Raw genomic sequence first — 18,460 nt, 5'->3', positions numbered from 1 at the left:
TGCAGTACATTCAAAGATCTGGAAGTCAAATCAATAGGTCTTCAGAAAAAATATAGTAATGCATCTAAAGCATTCCATTAGGATAGCTATATTTAAAATTGACTCTTTCAAGTTGATATTTATAGTCATGGTTGCTGTTGAATTGATCCTTGTAAAAATAATCCATTACTGCTTATGGACAAGGGCCATAAATAGGAGCAAAATCTCCCTGTAGATATTATATTTCTTGATGACTATATTTTGATAACATTTGTGACCATAACATTAAGTGTATTTTAATGTGATTTGCTGGTGTCAATAATTCTTCTGTGATAGTTTTATAGTAGAGTGTTTTATTGTGTATGTTCATATAAATACAATAGTTTTAATAGTCTTTACTTTTGTGTTTGGCAGGATTTATGTAAGAGTTTCATGATTTAGAGGTTTGGAATTAAATAATGTTTTGAGTCTGATGTTTTATCTGTAGAGATCTTCAGGTAATAAATATAATCTGAAAAATTTCCATGGGAATAAATCAGAGAAAATTAATATGATATTTGTTGAATGTTCTATTTATGTGATAATTTTGACAATATTTTATAAAGCTCTTAAATATTTTCCTGAAAATATGTTAAAAGGGAATCTATTTCCTATAGGTATCCTAGAGACAGATGCTACCACTTTGGTTTTGATTCCCTTCAAAGATGTTTCTAAAAATAATCCTCCAAAAAACTAGTCGTGATCTACAAATCTTGCTTTAAAAATAAGTATGTTGGACTCATTTTATATTCCAATTTATAGAAATTTGATGTGTCACTTCAGGATGAACACGAATGCATGATTACTAGAATCTTATGAAAATATAGAAAAATTATGTTTAAGAGATAACTAATTTTACAGGAGAGACAATATACTGGTTAGATTAAGAAAGAAAAATAGAACAAAATCTTGTATAATTTATTTATGAAAACATGCATAAGTAATTAAACTATTTTACTGAAAAAAAAACCCACTGAGGCCAAGAAAAGGAAAATACTTTGTTATTAACAGAATCATCTATCCAGAGACTTTACAGAAAGCTCATATTGTGTTCTGGTCCATGAAGTTAATGTGAATATCCATACTACTCAGAATACTATCAAATCTTTTTTTTCAATTTTTTAATTGAAATTAAATTTATTTTTAGTGGTCCATAAAAGCATAAAAATTATACATATAAATGGCATAATGGGATGTTTCAATATATGTATGATTTTATATCAGGTTCAATCATATTAAACCTTCTCTTTCATCAAACAATTTGTAGTAGGGAAATTTATAAGCCCTATTATGATAAGAGGATGATGGGAACCATAAGATTTTTATTTAGAGGACAGATTTTTTGAAACACCTTTACTAAAATACAATTCATATGGAGTTGAGCAAATATCATGACATTTGATTTTAGAATATGTCATCTCCCCCCCCCCCAAATACCACAATCCTTGGCCTGTACTCTCATTCCCTCAATCTCCTCAGTCGTAGAAAAATATACATTTACTCTCAGTCTCTATAGAGTTGTCTATTATGTAAATTTCATATAAATACAATCATGCAGTTTATTATTCTTTCTGACTGGCTTCTTTCACTTAATATTAAAAGTCCATCCATGTCGTAGAATTTTATAGTGATTAATAATTATAAATTAAAAATTTGTTCCCAGGATGTAGGCTCCCTATTCACCTTGCATATTATTTCTCTTGCTGAGAAAAACCTTTTTAGTTTGAATTCGTCCCATTTGTTGATTCTTGGTTTTAACTCTTGTGCTATAGGTGTCTTATTAAGGAATTTAGGGCCTGCCCCAACATGATGAAGATTAGGGCCAACTTTATCTTCTATTAGACTCAGAGTCTCTGGTCTGATTCCTAGCTCTTTGATCCATTTTGAGTTGACCTTTGTACATGGTGAGAGAAAGGGATTCAATTTCATTTTGTTGCATATGGATTTCCAGTTTTCCCAGCACCATTTGTTGAAGATGCTCTCCTTTCTCCATTGCATAGTTTTAGCACCTTTGTCTAATATAAGGTAGTTGTAATTTTATGGATCTGTCTCTGTGTCCTCTATTTTGTACCATTGGTCTACCAGCATCTTTTGGTGCCAATACCATGCTGTTTTTGTTACTATTGCTCTATAGTATAGTTAAAAACCTGGAATCGTGATACCACCAATTTTACTCTTCCTGCTTAGAATTACTTTAGCTATTCTGGGTCTCTTATTTTTCCAGATGAATTTCATGATTGCTTCTTCTATTTCTTCAAGGAATGTCATTGGGCTTTTTGATGGGAATTGCATTGAATCTGTAAAGTGCTTTTGGTGGTATGGCCATCTTAATAATATTAATTCTACCAATCCATGAGCAAGGTAAATCCTTCCATCTTCTAAGGTCTTCTTCTTTTACCCCTCAAACATCAGATAGAGCTCTAATTTCTAGAGTATACAAAGAACTCAAAAAGTTAAACAACAAAAAAGCAAATAACCCAATCAACAAATGGGCCAAGGACTTGAACAGAAACTTCTCAGAAGAGGATATACAATCAATCAACAAATACATGAAAAAATGCTCACGATCTCTAGCAATCAGAGAAATGCAAATTAAAACTACTCTAAGATACCATCTCACTCCAATAAGAATGGCAGCCATTATGAAGTCAAACAATAGTGAGTGCTGGCAAGGATGGGTGGGGGGAAAGGTACACTCATACATTGCTGGTGGGACTGCAAATTGGTGCAGCCAATTTGGAAAGCAGTATGGAGATTCCTTGGAAAGCTGGGAATGGAACCACCATTTGACCCAGCTATTCCCCTTCTTGGACTATACCCAAAAGACCTAAAAAGAGCATACTACAGGGACACAGCCACATCAATGTTTATAGCAGAACAATTCATGATAGCTAGAATGTGGAACCAACCTAGATGCCCTTCAAAAGATGAATGGATTTAAAAAAATGTGGCATTTATACACAATGGAATATTAACTCAGCACTAAAAAATAACAAGATCATGGCATTTTCAGGCAAATGGATGGCATTAGAGCAGATTATGCTAAGTGAAGTTAGCCAGTTCCTAAAAAACAAATACCAAATGTCTTCTCTGATATAAGGCGGGGGGGGGGGGGGGGTGACTCAAAATGGGATAGGGAGGAAGAGCATGAGAAGAAAACTACCACTAAATAGGGAAGAGAGGTGGGAGGGAAAAAGAGGGTGAAGGGGAGTTGCACAGAATATGGAAGGAGAACCTCATTGTTATACAGAATACATATATGATGCTGTAATGAGAAAAAGAAAAAAAAGTGTGTCACATTAGATTGAATAGAGAGAAAGGATGGGAAGGGAGGGGAGGAGTAGGGGCGATAAGAAGGGCAGCAGAATAGAATAGACAATATGATTGATGTATGTACATTCCATGTATGTATTATATGTCAAAATACATTCTGCTGTCATGTGTGACTAAAATAATAAAAATTAAAATTAAAAAAGAATAAATTATAAATTAAATAATTGACTATTTGTATAGATATATTACAAATCTATACAATTTGTATAGATAATTACAAAATTGTAATATATCTGTTGCTTAGCATATCTTTTTGGATATCAATAATACTACAAACATTCCTATACAAGTGTTTGTATAATAATAATAAATTTATTTCTCTTGGTTATGTACCTCGGAAAGAAATTTCTGGATTATATTGTAATTTTGTTTAAAGTCTGAGGAACTGACAGATGGGCTTCCTTTAAAATGGTTGTTTTATTTATATTCCTACCAGAAATTTTCTGCATCCATGTCAATATTTGTTATTATCAGTATTTTGATTATAGCCATCCTAGTAGTTATAAGGTTGTATTCCATTGTGTGTGTGTGTGTGTGTGTGTGTGTGTGTGTGTGTGTGGTTATTTTTTGGAACAGGCAGTACCAGGGATTGAACCTAGGGGCTCTTGGCCACTGAGCCACATCCCCAGCCCTATTTTGTATTTTATTTAGAGACAGGGTCTCACTGAGTTGCTTAGCACCTCACCATTGCTGAGGCTGGCTTTGAACTGGTGATCCTCCTGCCTCAGACTTCTGAACTGGTAGGATTACAGGCATGCACCACCATGCCCAGCTCCAGTGTGTTTTTGATGCACAATGTGATGAATATCTTTTTGTGTTCTTATTATCCATTTGTGTATTTTTCTTGGAAAAAATGTCTATTAATTTTCTAATTATCTTTTCAGATACATAATTTATAATATTTTTCTCCTATTTTTTGGTTGTCTTTTTATTTTCTTTTTGGTGGCATTTGGAACCAAGAGGGTTGCAATTTTGATGTCATCTTGCATATGAATTCTTTCTTCTGTTGCTTTTGTTTATAGTGTTATATCTAAGAAAATGTTCCATAGCTCAAGATCTATCATCCTAGAATTGTATGGCTTTAGAGGTTATATTTGTCATCCATTTTAATTCTTGTATATGTTTTAAAGTAGGAGTCTATTACAGTTTGGATATGAGCTGTTCCCTGAAAGCTCACGTGTAAAAAAAGTGCAGGAGTGTTCAGAGGTGATATGATTGCATTATAAGAACTATAACATGGGCTGGGGATGTGGCTTAAGTGGTAGCACGCTCGCTCGCCTGGCGTGCGTTTGGCCCGGGTTCGATCCTTAGCACTACATACAAACAAAGATGTTATGTCCGCCGAAAACTAAGAAATAAATATTAAAAATTCTCTCTCTCTCTCTCTCTCAAAAAAAAACTATAACATAATTAGTGAATTAATCCGTTTTGTGGATTAATGATTTGAAAAGACTACTATTCTGAGTGGTGACTATAAGCAGGTAGAGTGTGACTGGAGGAAGTAGGTCACCGGGGATGTTCCCCCCACCTTCCTGGTTGTGATTTCCTGATCAGTTTTCTTTTACTCCACCCTCTGCCACTATATTCTGCCTCATCTTGGTCCCAGAGGTATAGAATTAGCCAACTATGGACTGAAGCTCTGGAATTTTGTGACAAAGTAACTTTTCCTCTTCTAAGTTGTTCTTGTCAGGTCTTTGGGTCATAGGGAGAAAAAGCTGACTAAAACTGTCCATCTTAATTATTTTACATGTGGATATATAATTGTATCAGCGAATTTGGAGCAAATAATTGAATTTTCTTGGCAACCATTTTTAAAATCAATTGTCCATGATCATGAGCATTCATTTCTGAGTGCTCAATTCTGTTCCATTGCCCTACATGTCTATCCTTATGAAATCAAAGTACCAAATTGTCTTCATTAATGTCACTTTGCAAGAAACTTTGAAATCAGATAATTTATTTACTTAAAAATGCAGTGTGTGTTTTAGAAGTGATTGCATTGAACCTGAAGTTAACTTTGAGAGTATTACTATTTTAACAGTATTATTTTTTCTAACTAATTAGCATTCAATTGCATTCCATTCATTTTGATTTTCATTAATGTTTTTCAAAAATGTTTTGTAGTTTTCATGGTATTAATTTTGCATTTCTTTTGTTAAATTTATTTCTAAGTATTTTAACTTTTGGTGCTATTATAAATGGAATTAATTTTTAATTTCATTTTTGAATCATTGCTATCAATTTTGTATCTTTTAACATTGCTATAATTGTATATTATATCTAATAATTTTAATATATTCCTTATAATTTTTAATAATTTGATTCTAAAATTAATATAGAAATATAAGGGACACAGAATCGTAAAAACAATCTTGAAAAAGAGCAGAATCATTTTTGTGGGTTCCAGAGTTTGGCCTTATTTTGTAGTACAGAAATCATTTGGAACCATTTTGGGAAAAACATCATCGAAGTAGAGGCTCTGTCAAATCCATACTGCATTGCAGCTTGGTCCATTGAAGAAGTCACACCTGGGACACAAAAGATGCTTCCACATTTTTACCTGCTCTTTTATGATAGAGTCCTATCCCTATTTCTCATCAATTTTATTAGGTTAAAACACCACATACTGGCTTCCTCCAAATGAATTACTAAGTCTGGAGTTTGATTAGAAGTTTATGCCCACATAAACCAAATGTTTGGCTCTGTTGTGTGGGCCCTACCATAATACTTAACACCACAAAATGTAGTTATAGGGAAACACATAGGGATATTGTCCCAAACTATGAAATATTCAATTTATAATCTCCTTAATGTCAAGAAGGCACACAAATTTTATGAATCCATCTCTTGGGCAGCAGAAGCACACAACTTCAAAGGCTACACTGAGTAAAAGATACAAATACTGTACAAAGTTCACTATATTGGTAAGACAATGTTTGTTTGAATCTTTCATTAGAAAAAAAGCCAGTTCAGTGAAATTGAAGAGAATATGGTAACTGGCTAATTCTGAATAACCATTCCATGAAAACAAGTTAATATGTGATGTTAGAAAGATGAAGAGGAACTATATTTACTGTCACTGTACTCTTCAATCTCTCTATTTTGATTATAAAAACAGGCCTTATAATATTGATTTCATATAATATGTATTATCAAATTTTAAATTCATCCAAATTAGATATTAACATGTACTATTCTTAGTCTTCTCTGTTGATGTCATTTTCCTTGCACCTCATTTCCTCAAATAAGTCTCAGATTCTGTCATCCTGAGATATCTGACTAGATATCTTTAATGTCATGACAGATTGTCCCAAAGTGAGTTGTGTCATCATATATGTGGGAGATAAAGATCTGGCTCTCTTTTCCCAAATCTTTTGCTACAAGAAGGTGACTTATGCTAACAGATTTATGTATAATTGGTTCCAAGAGCTCCAATGCTGATCTTTTTTTCACATTCCTTAGTTTCCACAGTTGTACTAATGATAACAATGTTCTTCCCTTGTGCTGTCACATTATGTGCAGAGGAGGTCATGCAGACATAGATATTTGATTTTCTATTGACATTGTTCTGTAGAATAATGATCTGACAGCAGTTGGCATCTTTGGTGTTCTTGATGGGGAGGCTGAAAGTATGCATAGAACTCTGATCAGCTGGCCTACTTCTTCTACCAGGTCGTTTACATAGCTGGAGTCATAAATGAGCTGCTAACAGTGAGCAATCTCTCCTTCAGACTTTACAACAACCTCTTTTCCATTTTGCATGACAAAGTTTCTTAGAATTTGTTTATTCAACATCTAAGTACCTCCATAAATATCATTCAGCCTTGCAAATCCTTGTAGCAGTTTTCCAAGTGCTGAGAGCCATAGCCAAGTAGGAATGACACATGGCAATTTCCTTGTCAGCCTACCCAATGTTGCTTAGAGGGAGGACTCTCCATTGTGGAAATGGGCTTGCCTTGGACCCAGGTCATTTGCAGTGACATTGCATGAATGTTTGAGAAAGGTGACCCTGCTCAAGGACCAGGGCGGATTCGGGTTTAGGGCGGTTCCAGGTTTAGTTGTATCCTGCTGGGAATAGGGCGTATCCTGCTGCCTCAGGCGCCCACCCGCTCCTTGAGTTCCCATTGAGTTCTCGGATTCAAAGAGTATTTGGGATGCAGAGCCCGGTGGAGGTGTGGATTTTCCCCAGAACGTGCGTGTAGAGTGCCGGTGAGAGTTCGGGAATAAAGAATTGCTGTTTGAATCTTCAAGGCTGTGAATGGCTCGTGATTTTGTGCCCAGCCAGACTGTGGCATCCATGGCCATAGAGTAGATAAAAGTATGAATTTTTGCCATATCTTGCCAAAGACTCACTGTAAAGTTTAATTCTATTAATGGTTTCACAACATGTTTGATCTAAGTAGTCAACAATTCTGTAAAGTATAGGAGTATGACCAGTAAAATCTATAATTTCATGGCCCAAATCAGATTTCTAATACAAATCTTAAATTATGGTGTTCTTAGAATCAATACTTTAAAAAGTTCTACGATCTTTTTCATCAAAGTTGGCAACATATGACTAGGAATTTTCTGAAGCGACATTTTTCAATCTGTTCCATTAAGCTAGACACCAGGGCTTCTGTTTCAGTGGAAATAACTAAAATGCATGTTTTCCTCCTTTATACACAAAGCTTCCTTGGGTCACTTTGAAATCCAGATAGCGAGTCACTTCTGTATAAAGCAGCATATTAACCAGCTGATCATTAGCCAGAGGAACTTGGAAATTATGTCAACATTCCAGTCTCTTCCTCTCCCCATTGATACTGATACTGAGTCAGTGGTGTTATAGAAGCACTTTACCCCCCATAATGTGGGTTTTGATGCATGTGAAGAACTTTTTTTTTCCATTCACTGACATTATACTGGACAGAATACATGCAAAAAAACTAAGGAAACAGAAAGGTACTCAGGCCATTTGGGGCCCTAAGGAACCAGGAATACTAAAAAGAGGTAAAATGGAGCTGACTATGAGGCAAGGAAAGAGAACAACTGGGAAGGGAGGGGAGGGCTGGTACCAGAACAAGTTTTGTGGACTGATTTCACTCATTTTCATCTTAGAGATATATAATTGATTTTCTTTAAGTAAGATAAACTCATCTGCATTATTTATTATTTGCATGTCTAACTGCCCTGCTAGAATCTCCTGTGAAATGTTGAATAGAGGTTGTAAAAAGGGATATCCTCAACTTGTGCCTGACTTTAGGGAGTGACATGTAAACTTTCATGATAAAGTATGACTATTAAGTTGTAGACATAATAATGAACCTTATCAGGTTGAGAAAATTGCTTTTTATTTCTGGTTCATTGACTTTTTTTTTCATGAGGGATTACTGAATTTGTCAAATATACATTTTACATCCATTGCAATAGTACTCTGGTCCTTTTTCTCCCAGTTGCTATGGTATATTACACCAATGATTTGAAATGTTAAAATAACCTTGAATTTTTAAAATAGAACCCAATTGCTTGTGGTATGTAATATGTGTGTTTGTATATATACATAATACATATATGTATATATACATACATATACAGATACATACATATATATACATACATACACACATATATAAATAAATGTTTTGGTATGCAAGTATTTTTAAAATGACTTTTGCCTTTCTATTCATAAGAGTTACTAATTTGTCATGCTCTTTTCTTGTGTTGTTTTTTTTCTGATTTTAACATTAAATTAGTACTCAACTCATAAAGCATGTTGCAAAACATTACTTACTATCCTATTATATGAGGAAGTTTGTGAAGAATTAGATTTAGTTATTTTTAATATGGCTAAATTTCACTAGTGAAGTCACATGGCCTGGATTTTTCTTTTTTAGAAGTTTTTTTTAATTGATATTTTAGTGTCTTTAATTATTATAAGACTATTTAGCTTTTGTTTTTCTTTCTGAGTCACTATAGGAAGTTTGTGCCTTTTCAACTCATTTAATTAGTTGACTTATTTCTATTTCTAGTATTCCCTTATAATTTTTTTAAAAATTTCTCTAACACCATTATTAATGCCCCCTCTTTTATTTCATTTACAAAATTTGCACTTTGATTTTTTCTTGCTCTATTTATAAATATAAATAAAGTTTTATCAATTTTGTCATCTTTTCAAAGAACCAACTTTTAATTACATTATTTTTCTGCTTTTCTGTTCTCTGGTTAATTTCAATTACTTTGAGTTTAGTTTACATTTGTTTCTTCAGTGTCATAATGTTAGCCTATTACTTTTAGATCTTTTTTTCTCTTTTTAATGTAGGAAATTCCCATTTCAATTTTTCTCTATGGACTTCTTTTTTCTGCCTCCTGTCAGTTTTGTTATGTTGTATCTTCATTTTCATTCATCTCAATGTATTTTCAAATTATCTTTGTCATTTCTTCTTTCAAATACTTAGGACTGTATTCTTTTATTTCTACATAATTTTTAATATTCCAAATGTATGTTTTTAATTTCCAATTTCACTCATTTTCATTGGAGCATTTACTCTATGATTTTTATATTTTTAAATTTATTGAAAATTATTTATGGCCAAGTGTGTGATCTCTCCTAGAGAATGTTTTATGTGCACTTCAAAAGAATTTGTGTTTTCCTAATGCTGAATGTTTTGTCTGATATAAGGAGGATGATTCATAGTGCAATAGGGAGGAGCATCATGGGAGGAATAGAAGAACTTGAGATAGGCCAGAGTGGTGGGAGGGCAAGGAAGGGGACAGGGGGTTAGCAGGGATGGTGGAATGTGATAGATATCATTATCTAAAGTACATGTATGAAGACACAAATTAGTATCAACATACTTTATATACAACCAGAGATATGAAAAATTGTGTTGTATACATGTGATAAGAATTGTAATGCATTCCACAGTCATTTATTTTTTTAAAAAATCAATTAAAAAATTCGTTTTCCTGTTGGCAAGTGGCATATACATATTCATTAGGTCTAGTTGGTGTATAGTATTGTACAAGACATCTGTTTCTCTCATGGTTTGAATCTGGAGTGTCCTCTAAAGATTCATATGTTAAGAGCTTTTCCCTAGTAGAACAGTTTTCAGAGGTGGAGCTCTTGGGAAGGGATTGGATCATGAGGGCCCTCACCTCATTGGTGGGTTAATATATTGATGGATTAAAAATTTCACGATATTATAGGGAGATTGTGGAAACTATATGCTATATAAACTATATATATATATTCCGTTGGAGGAAGTAGGTCACTAGGGGCATGCCCTGGAATTCTGTATTTTGGCCCTAGCCCCTTCCTCAGTTCCCCACTCTGTTTCCTGAATGCTACAAAGTGAGAAGCATTCCTCTGTCTCAGCTTTCTGCCATAATATTCTGCTTCCCAACAGGCATAGAAACAATACAGCCAGCTGACCATGGACTGAAACCTATACAACCATGACATAAAATCTTTCTTCCTTTTAATTTGTTTATATTGGGTATTTTGTCACTGCAATGAAAATCTGACTATAAAAGGTTTCTTGTTCATCCTCTGCCATGTTCTTTTCATGATTAATAATGGCACATTCAAGCTTCTATTATTGTTGAATTTTTTATTTCTCCTTTTTATTCTCTTGGATTTTATTTCATGTATTTTGGGGTTCTGTTATTAGGTGTGTGCACATATCTATATATCTATATATATATATGGTGAGATATATGTGTTTATGATTATATTTTCTAATATATTCATTATTTTGCTCTTCTAAAATATATTTATCTGTAGTGACATAATATTTGTTTTTTTAATATAACCACTTAAATTATGGTACCATTTGCATGATATTTTTTCTATAAAAAATAGCATGCAAATTTTTTCTTTTAAACAGTAAATTTTAGGGAAAATGTATCTCCTATGCTTAACATGATTGTGGAATTTTAAAATCTACTCTAGATCGTAGTTTTTAATCCATTTTCATTTAATTTTATTGATAGATATATGTCTAAAATTATAATTTTCATTTTCTATATGTATAAATTCATTTTTATTATTGTATTTTCCTGCATTTTTTGCATCAAGGTAATATTTTATTGTGTAATATTTTCATTTCTTCAGTGATTATTTACTGTTATTAGAGTTGATTTCTTGTTGCTTACTCTGTGTTTTACCACATATACATACTAGTGCATCAGAATCTATCAGATTAATATAAATTTAATTTCAGTAAGAAGTAGAAATATTACTCCTTTAGTGTTCAGCCTTCAACTTTGTTGTGCATATTATACCTTTACATTTTAATTCCAAGCATTGCATTGTTATGATTTCTTGTAAATTTCTATGTGAACTAAAGAAGGTAAAAGGGAAACTAAAAGCCTATTTTATTAAAGGAGTTTGTATACTTACTTTTTTTAGTCTTCTTTATGTTTTCCTGTTGATTTGTTATCACCTTGTGTCATTTTCTTATATTAACACAGCTCTGCTTGCACTTACTTCCTTTGTGATATCATTGTTGGATATGACACATTCCAACATGTTTTGGGTCCAATAATATAATTGTATACATTTTGTTGCATATAATTACTTTTGCAATCAGTCAAGATAAAAATAGAATAAATGTAAATATATATTTTATTTATTACTTATACTGATGCTCTTTATTTTATTTTGTGTATCTGAATTAATGTCAAGGATTCAAACTAAAAAATATCTTCAGTAGTTGTTTTAAGGTAAGTCTACTAACAAAAATATTCTGGTTTTGCTTAGCTTGAATTGTTATAGCTCACCCTTCTGAATAAATGATTCACTGTTTACAGTTTGTTTCCTTACTTCTAGGTTTTTGAATATATCATTCCAATGTCTTCTGGCCTCCATTATTTCTGATTAGGAGTCAGCTTTTATTCTCATTTATGTTTTGATGTATATAATGAATGATTCATTTTTTTCCGATTTCAAGATATTTCTAGTTCTCAGCATTTTCTCTATGATATCTCTTAGCATGCATTGTATTCTCTTTGCATTTATCTTTGTGGAACTCCTGGAGCTTCTGTTTCCAATAGGAAATCAAATTTGACAGCAGGTATGATACCATCAACAGAAAACTTATGGAACATACAGGGAATGAGATTTTGATACAAATATCATGGCCCAATTAGAAATCAATCATGTTGTTAGTGGTTGGATAATCTAATGGAATATCCTTGAGTTTCCATGGACAATAGAGTAAATGGAGGCAGTGAATATCCATTGAAAGTGGCACCATTAATACCATCCCAGGTGGTATTTTTTGGAAAAAAAACTGAGTATGCCTTTGTTTATTTTATTTTCCCACATTCCAGATTATTCATAAGCTAATTTACATATTTTCAACAAATTAGTTTTAGGCTTAAATTAAATCAGGTTAAATTAAATTTAGGTTTAAATTAATTAATCAGTACTGACTTTTTTTCAATCATGAACCAAGTATGCATTCTTTCCCATTTTTAAAAAGTAAAGTGTAGACATATCATAAACTTATGTGGATTTTATGAATTAATTTATAAAAATTTATAAGTATATTATGTATTAGACATATAATTTACAATATCTTTATTTTTGGATATTCCAATTGATATTTTATATTCTTTTCTTAAATTTTTTAAGTTGTAGTTAAACATAATACCTTTATTTTATTTATTTATTCTTATGTGGTGCTGAGGATCCAACCCAGCGCCTTGCAGGTGTTAGGCGAGCACTCTACTGCTGAGCCACAACCCGAACCTCTGATATGTGATATTCAAATGGACACCAATCAGGGTAAACAAAATCATTTAAAGGGTTGTTGTTTAAAGCAGCGTGGACAATTCAGGTAAAATATATCAATATGTTAATTCCACTTGTTTATCAGATGTCTAGCATTTTATTAAAGTCATATTATCATGTATGTTGAATTTATAGTTAAAGATAAAGTTAGTTTTTTAAAAGATGACACCAGAGACCAATTTTAAATTATATTATGAAAAATGTTTTTAAAAATATTCTACCTTAAACACTTAAGTCATTGTAATAAATTATTAAATGAGTCTAGGTCCTTATTAAAAGGCAAAATCTATATTTCTTATATATTTAGAAAATTATTTTCATAAAAAAACTAAAATTATTTTTAGGAATTAGAAAAAATTTAAGCCATTTGATTCAAAGGTATAACTCAACGATAGGAGAAGTACATCAATGACCAGTAATAACGATATAATGGAATCTTCATATTCAAAGGTCCTCTGTTGTTTTTCCCTCTACCCAAAAGCAAACTATTTGTTTCAGTAAAATTCAAATGTAAGTGTCTAATGTCAAGAATGTACATGCACATGAATGTAAGCTCAAGTTTTAAATTTTCTTGGTAAAGAACTAAAACAGCAATATGGATTTTAAAAATCTGCACTGCATTTTGGGGTCTGAAATAGCTGATATATCTTCATAGATGATATTAACAGAATTATTATCACCTCTTATTTCATTTCATGACAAGTAAAAATAGTTTTTGGTTTTTTTGACTATTAAATGCTTACATTTAGGAAATTGTGTTGTCACTATAAATTTTATCACATAGTAAAGTACAGTTATTTGAAATAGTCATTTTGATTGTTTTCATATGCAATATCGCCTACATAATGAACTTTACAGATTAGTTACTCACAATTTCTTTTCAAGGAGAAAAAGGCAAAGAACTTAATGTACAAGTGAACTAATTAATAGTAGTTATAAATGTTTACATTATTTAACCGTAGTGATCAGTGAAAATTTTGAGTTTATAGTGTCTCAGCTCCCAAATCCCTCTAAAATTTGTAGCTATGTTTGGTTATTCATATATGTTACAATATTTGACTTTATATGCTAATTAGTCAGAGGCCTCCAACTTTCTTTTAATACACATGAAATATAAGACTCTGTCATAACCAAGAAAACCTTTGAAATATCTCATATATTTCTAATTCTAATATTCAAGCTTTAGCTCACAAGTGTGTACTCGTTGAAAATGCCTTCTTCCTCCATGGTAATTTAATTTCATGTCTTTTCTAAACCACTATTTAAGACACTATTTAGAACATTACTACTTCCATCAGAGTTGACAACCCTCATCTTACTCCATTCATTATCTTAGTATCAGTCTTTTTCGCACATGACAGCATCATTTATACTACAAGTACATGTTACTGTATAATCATACTTTTCTTACTCATATGACTACCTTCTAATTGGATTATAGTCTCTTCCTAGTTGTAGATCTTTCTCAGATATACATATATCAATCATGTAAGGACCAATGGCAAATAATTACATAAATATATTGGAAGGGTTAATTACAGGGGTGAGCTAATTAATTTAATATGCAATTATAAAATTATTTGGCTTACTGAAATAAACTCAGAGATGCCATGGAATATTCTTTCATCCCAAATAACCAATATAATAAAAATCCTAAATTATTCATATTCAGCTGTACAATTAAATATAAGAAATGGACAAAAGGTGATCCTATTCCATATTCTAAAAATTCTGAGTGGCAGTTTGGCCTACTCTTTTCAAAGAAAAATGAAAATAGAGCACATTTTTTTCATTTATTTTTAAAGCCACACAAATAAAATTTTATCTTCAGAGTAGTCACAGTTTAACATATCCATTTTATGGAAGGAAAGCATCACCATTATAGAATGACCTACTTGCTTAGAAATATTCACAAGTGAGAAATTTTCAGTGAGGCTTTGGATTCTTGTTTCATATCCATGTTTTACTAGGTAATCTTTCTGTATGAAGATCCACAAGACCTGCATAAAGCAAGTATAATACAGAGCTGTTTATCACTTGGGTTGCTAAATCCAACATATTTTAAATATTTTCAAGGTTCAGCTTTGTGAATGAGAGTTCTATGACTAATGAGGAAGTATTATTACTATAATGTGTACTGTTAAAGCACATGAGGTTAAACACTTGTAATATATCCATTAAAAAGTTTTAAAAACAATTAGTAGATCAATAAGCTCAGTGCATATTCTTTTCATACATTTAAATGGAAGATCATTTTATTTTTTTTAAATCAGTGATTCTTATACTTTGGAGCAAATCAGTAGATTTATTAGATTTAGGCTTAGGACAAGTAGAAAATTTAAAACTTTAAGTAACAGTAAAGTATTTCTATTATAGAAAATAATAATAAGTGTAAATTAAGAAATGTATTTACATAAATGAAGTTTTGTGTATAAGTTATATGTATGTAACTTTTTTGTTAGGTGAACAACATTAATTAAATATTGTGCACTCACTTCAGTCTTCTCAAAGTCATATGTTGAAGCCCTAACCCCCAGTGTCTCAGAATGTGGCTGTATTTGGAGAATGGGCTATTAAAGAAGTAATTAAGTTTAAAGGAGGATGTTAGTTAATATCCTAACTTTCAAACTTAAGGAACTGAACTAAGAACAAGTGGAATAATACAATAAGATTTAAAGCAGAATTTGAAGAAATAAAGAAAAACAATGTACAACCAATAAAATTTAAGGTTTTTTAAGTCATCAAAATTTACAAACACTTAGCCAGAGAAACTATGAAAGCAAAGAAAGAAAACTCAAGCAATTAAAATAAGAAATGAAAAAGGAGATTTTACAATTTATGACAGAAATAGAAGTAATTATAAGAGAATACTATGAACAATTGTATGCTCAATAAATAATAAGCTGGGAAAATAGTAAATTCTTTGAAACACATAACCTACAAAGAAGGAATAATAAAGAAACACAGAATGAATATATGAATAAATAGTAAGTTGATTGAATCAGGAATTAAAATCCTTTTAATAATGAGAAGTCCTAGACCTGATGGTTTCAATGGAAAATTCTACCATATTTTTAAGAAGAATGAACATCAATCTTTCTAAAAGTCATCCCCAAAACTGGAGTACAATGTATTTTCAAGCATACTCCCTGAGACCATTATTACCCTAATATTAAAATCAAAGACTCTAGAATAAAACTATGAATTATTTCTGATGAATATTAATGCAAAAATCCTCATAAAATTCTTAAAAATGAAATTCAACAACACGTTAAAAAGATAGACATTATGACTAAGGGAAATTTATTCCTGAAATGAAATAATGATAAAACATACAAAAATCAATAAATGTAACATATCACATAAAAGAATGGAGGACAAAAACATGTCATCTTCTCCATTGACACAGAAAACACATTTAGCAATGTTCAACACCCTTTCATGATAAAAACTTTCATCAAACTGGGAATAGAAAGAAACTATCTTAATATAATCAAGGCTATATGTGGAAAGCTCATAGCTAACATCATATTCAATGGTAAAAGACCCAAAGTTTGTAAGATCAGAAAGAAGGCGAAACAATATGCTTTGTCACTCTACCTCAGAATAATTTTTATAGTCATATCCAAACAAATTTGGCAAGACAGTGAAAGTAAGTCATCAATATTGGAACAAAAAGTATAGAATTCTCTCTCTCCACAGATGACTTGTTTTTATTTGTAGAAAACTCTAAATATTTTCAACATATACACACAGCTGTTATAACTAACAAAATAGATTGAGCTAAGTTGTGAGAAACAAAACTAGCATGCAAAAGTTAGTTGTATTTCTAAACAATTGGAATGAACAATCAGAGATAAAACTATTTTCTATTTCTACAAATTTTACTACTTCAGCTACCCCATATAAGTAGAATCATACAGTATTTGTTCTTTGGTGGAGTGATCTATTTCCCTTAGCATAACATTCTCAAGATTCATCCATGTTGTAGCATGTGGCAACATTTCATTACTCTTTAATGGTACACAATATTCTGTTGCATGTCTATATGACATTTTGTTTATTTGCTCATTTGTCAATGGACACTGATTTTTATTCCACCTCTTGGCTGTTGAAAACAGTGATGCTATGTATACATTGTGTAAAAATAATACTGTGAAAACTTGCTTTCGATTATTTTGGATATATACCAAGAAGTGGGTTTTCTGTATAATAGGTCAGTTCTTCAGTGTTTTGGCACAACTGCTATTGTTTTCCATAACAAGTGCACCATTTTACAACCTCACAAAGAGTATTTGATAATCCCAGTATAATAGCATGTTAAAGAATAAAATACATAGATACTAACCAAGGAGGTGAAAGACTTATACATTAAAAACTAGAAATCATTGCAGAAATGAGCTAAAGAAGATGTAAATAAATATAATATATATTTTATATTAATGGATTAGAAAATGTAACATTTTCTACATCCCTATCAATACTTTTATTTCCTGTGTTTTACAAAATTGGAGCCAATATAAAAAGAGTTAAGTGATATTATTTTGGTTTTGGTTTGCATATCTCTGATGATTAGTGTAGTTAGCATCTTTTCATCTGCATTTTGGCCATCTGTATATCCACATAGGAGAAATATATATTCAAACTCTTTGCCCATTTTTAAATTTGTTATTTGATTATTTTGTTGTTGAGTTGTAGGAGTAATTTCTACATTGTGGATATTAATCCTTTAACAGATATATGAGTTATAGAATTTTTGTAGACAGACTTCTCACTACAATGATTGTCCTTTTATTGCCTGTGCTTTAGGTGTCACAAGCAAGGAATTGTTGCCTAATCCCATCAATGATGATTTTTTTCCTCTGTGTTTTTCCTATATACTGTGCAGTGTTGCTATGTAGTTCCAGAGTTAACCTGTCCTTTCAGGTTTTATGTCCTGGTGACTCCTTTGCATCACTACTCTTGTGCTTTAGGGCCCTTCTTAAGTAAAAGAAGTGTTGATTGAACACATGCACTGCAATACTGCAACAGTTGATTCAAGAACCAGAATGTTGACTAAGTGACTAACAGGCTGGTAACACTTATAGGGAGAAAACACTGGACAAAGGGATGAATAATGTTCATGCTGGACAGAGAAGGATAGTGTGAGAGTTCATCATACTACTCAGAATGGTGAATACTTGGAATCTTAAAACTTATCAATTGTTACTTCTGAAACATTCTATTTAATATTTTTGAACTCAGGTTGACAGTGGGTAACTGAAACTTGAAAGTGAAACCACATGTAAAGAGGGAGTATTATATACAATTCTGTGGCATTAAGTATTAACATTT

The 18,460-nt window shown here is 31.7% G+C and overlaps 1 pseudogene; it reads right to left on the bottom strand.

Moving 5' to 3' along the window:
- Positions 1-6,548: 6,548 nt before the first annotated feature.
- On the bottom strand, positions 6,549-17,783 carry LOC143639286 (rab GDP dissociation inhibitor beta-like; annotated as a pseudogene).
- Between the last annotated feature and the right edge of the window lie 677 nt (positions 17,784-18,460).

This window comes from Callospermophilus lateralis, chromosome X (genome assembly GCF_048772815.1).
Source record: "Callospermophilus lateralis isolate mCalLat2 chromosome X, mCalLat2.hap1, whole genome shotgun sequence".
Taxonomy (NCBI): Eukaryota; Metazoa; Chordata; class Mammalia; order Rodentia; family Sciuridae; genus Callospermophilus; species Callospermophilus lateralis.
This window is presented reverse-complemented; position numbering and strand designations above follow the sequence as displayed.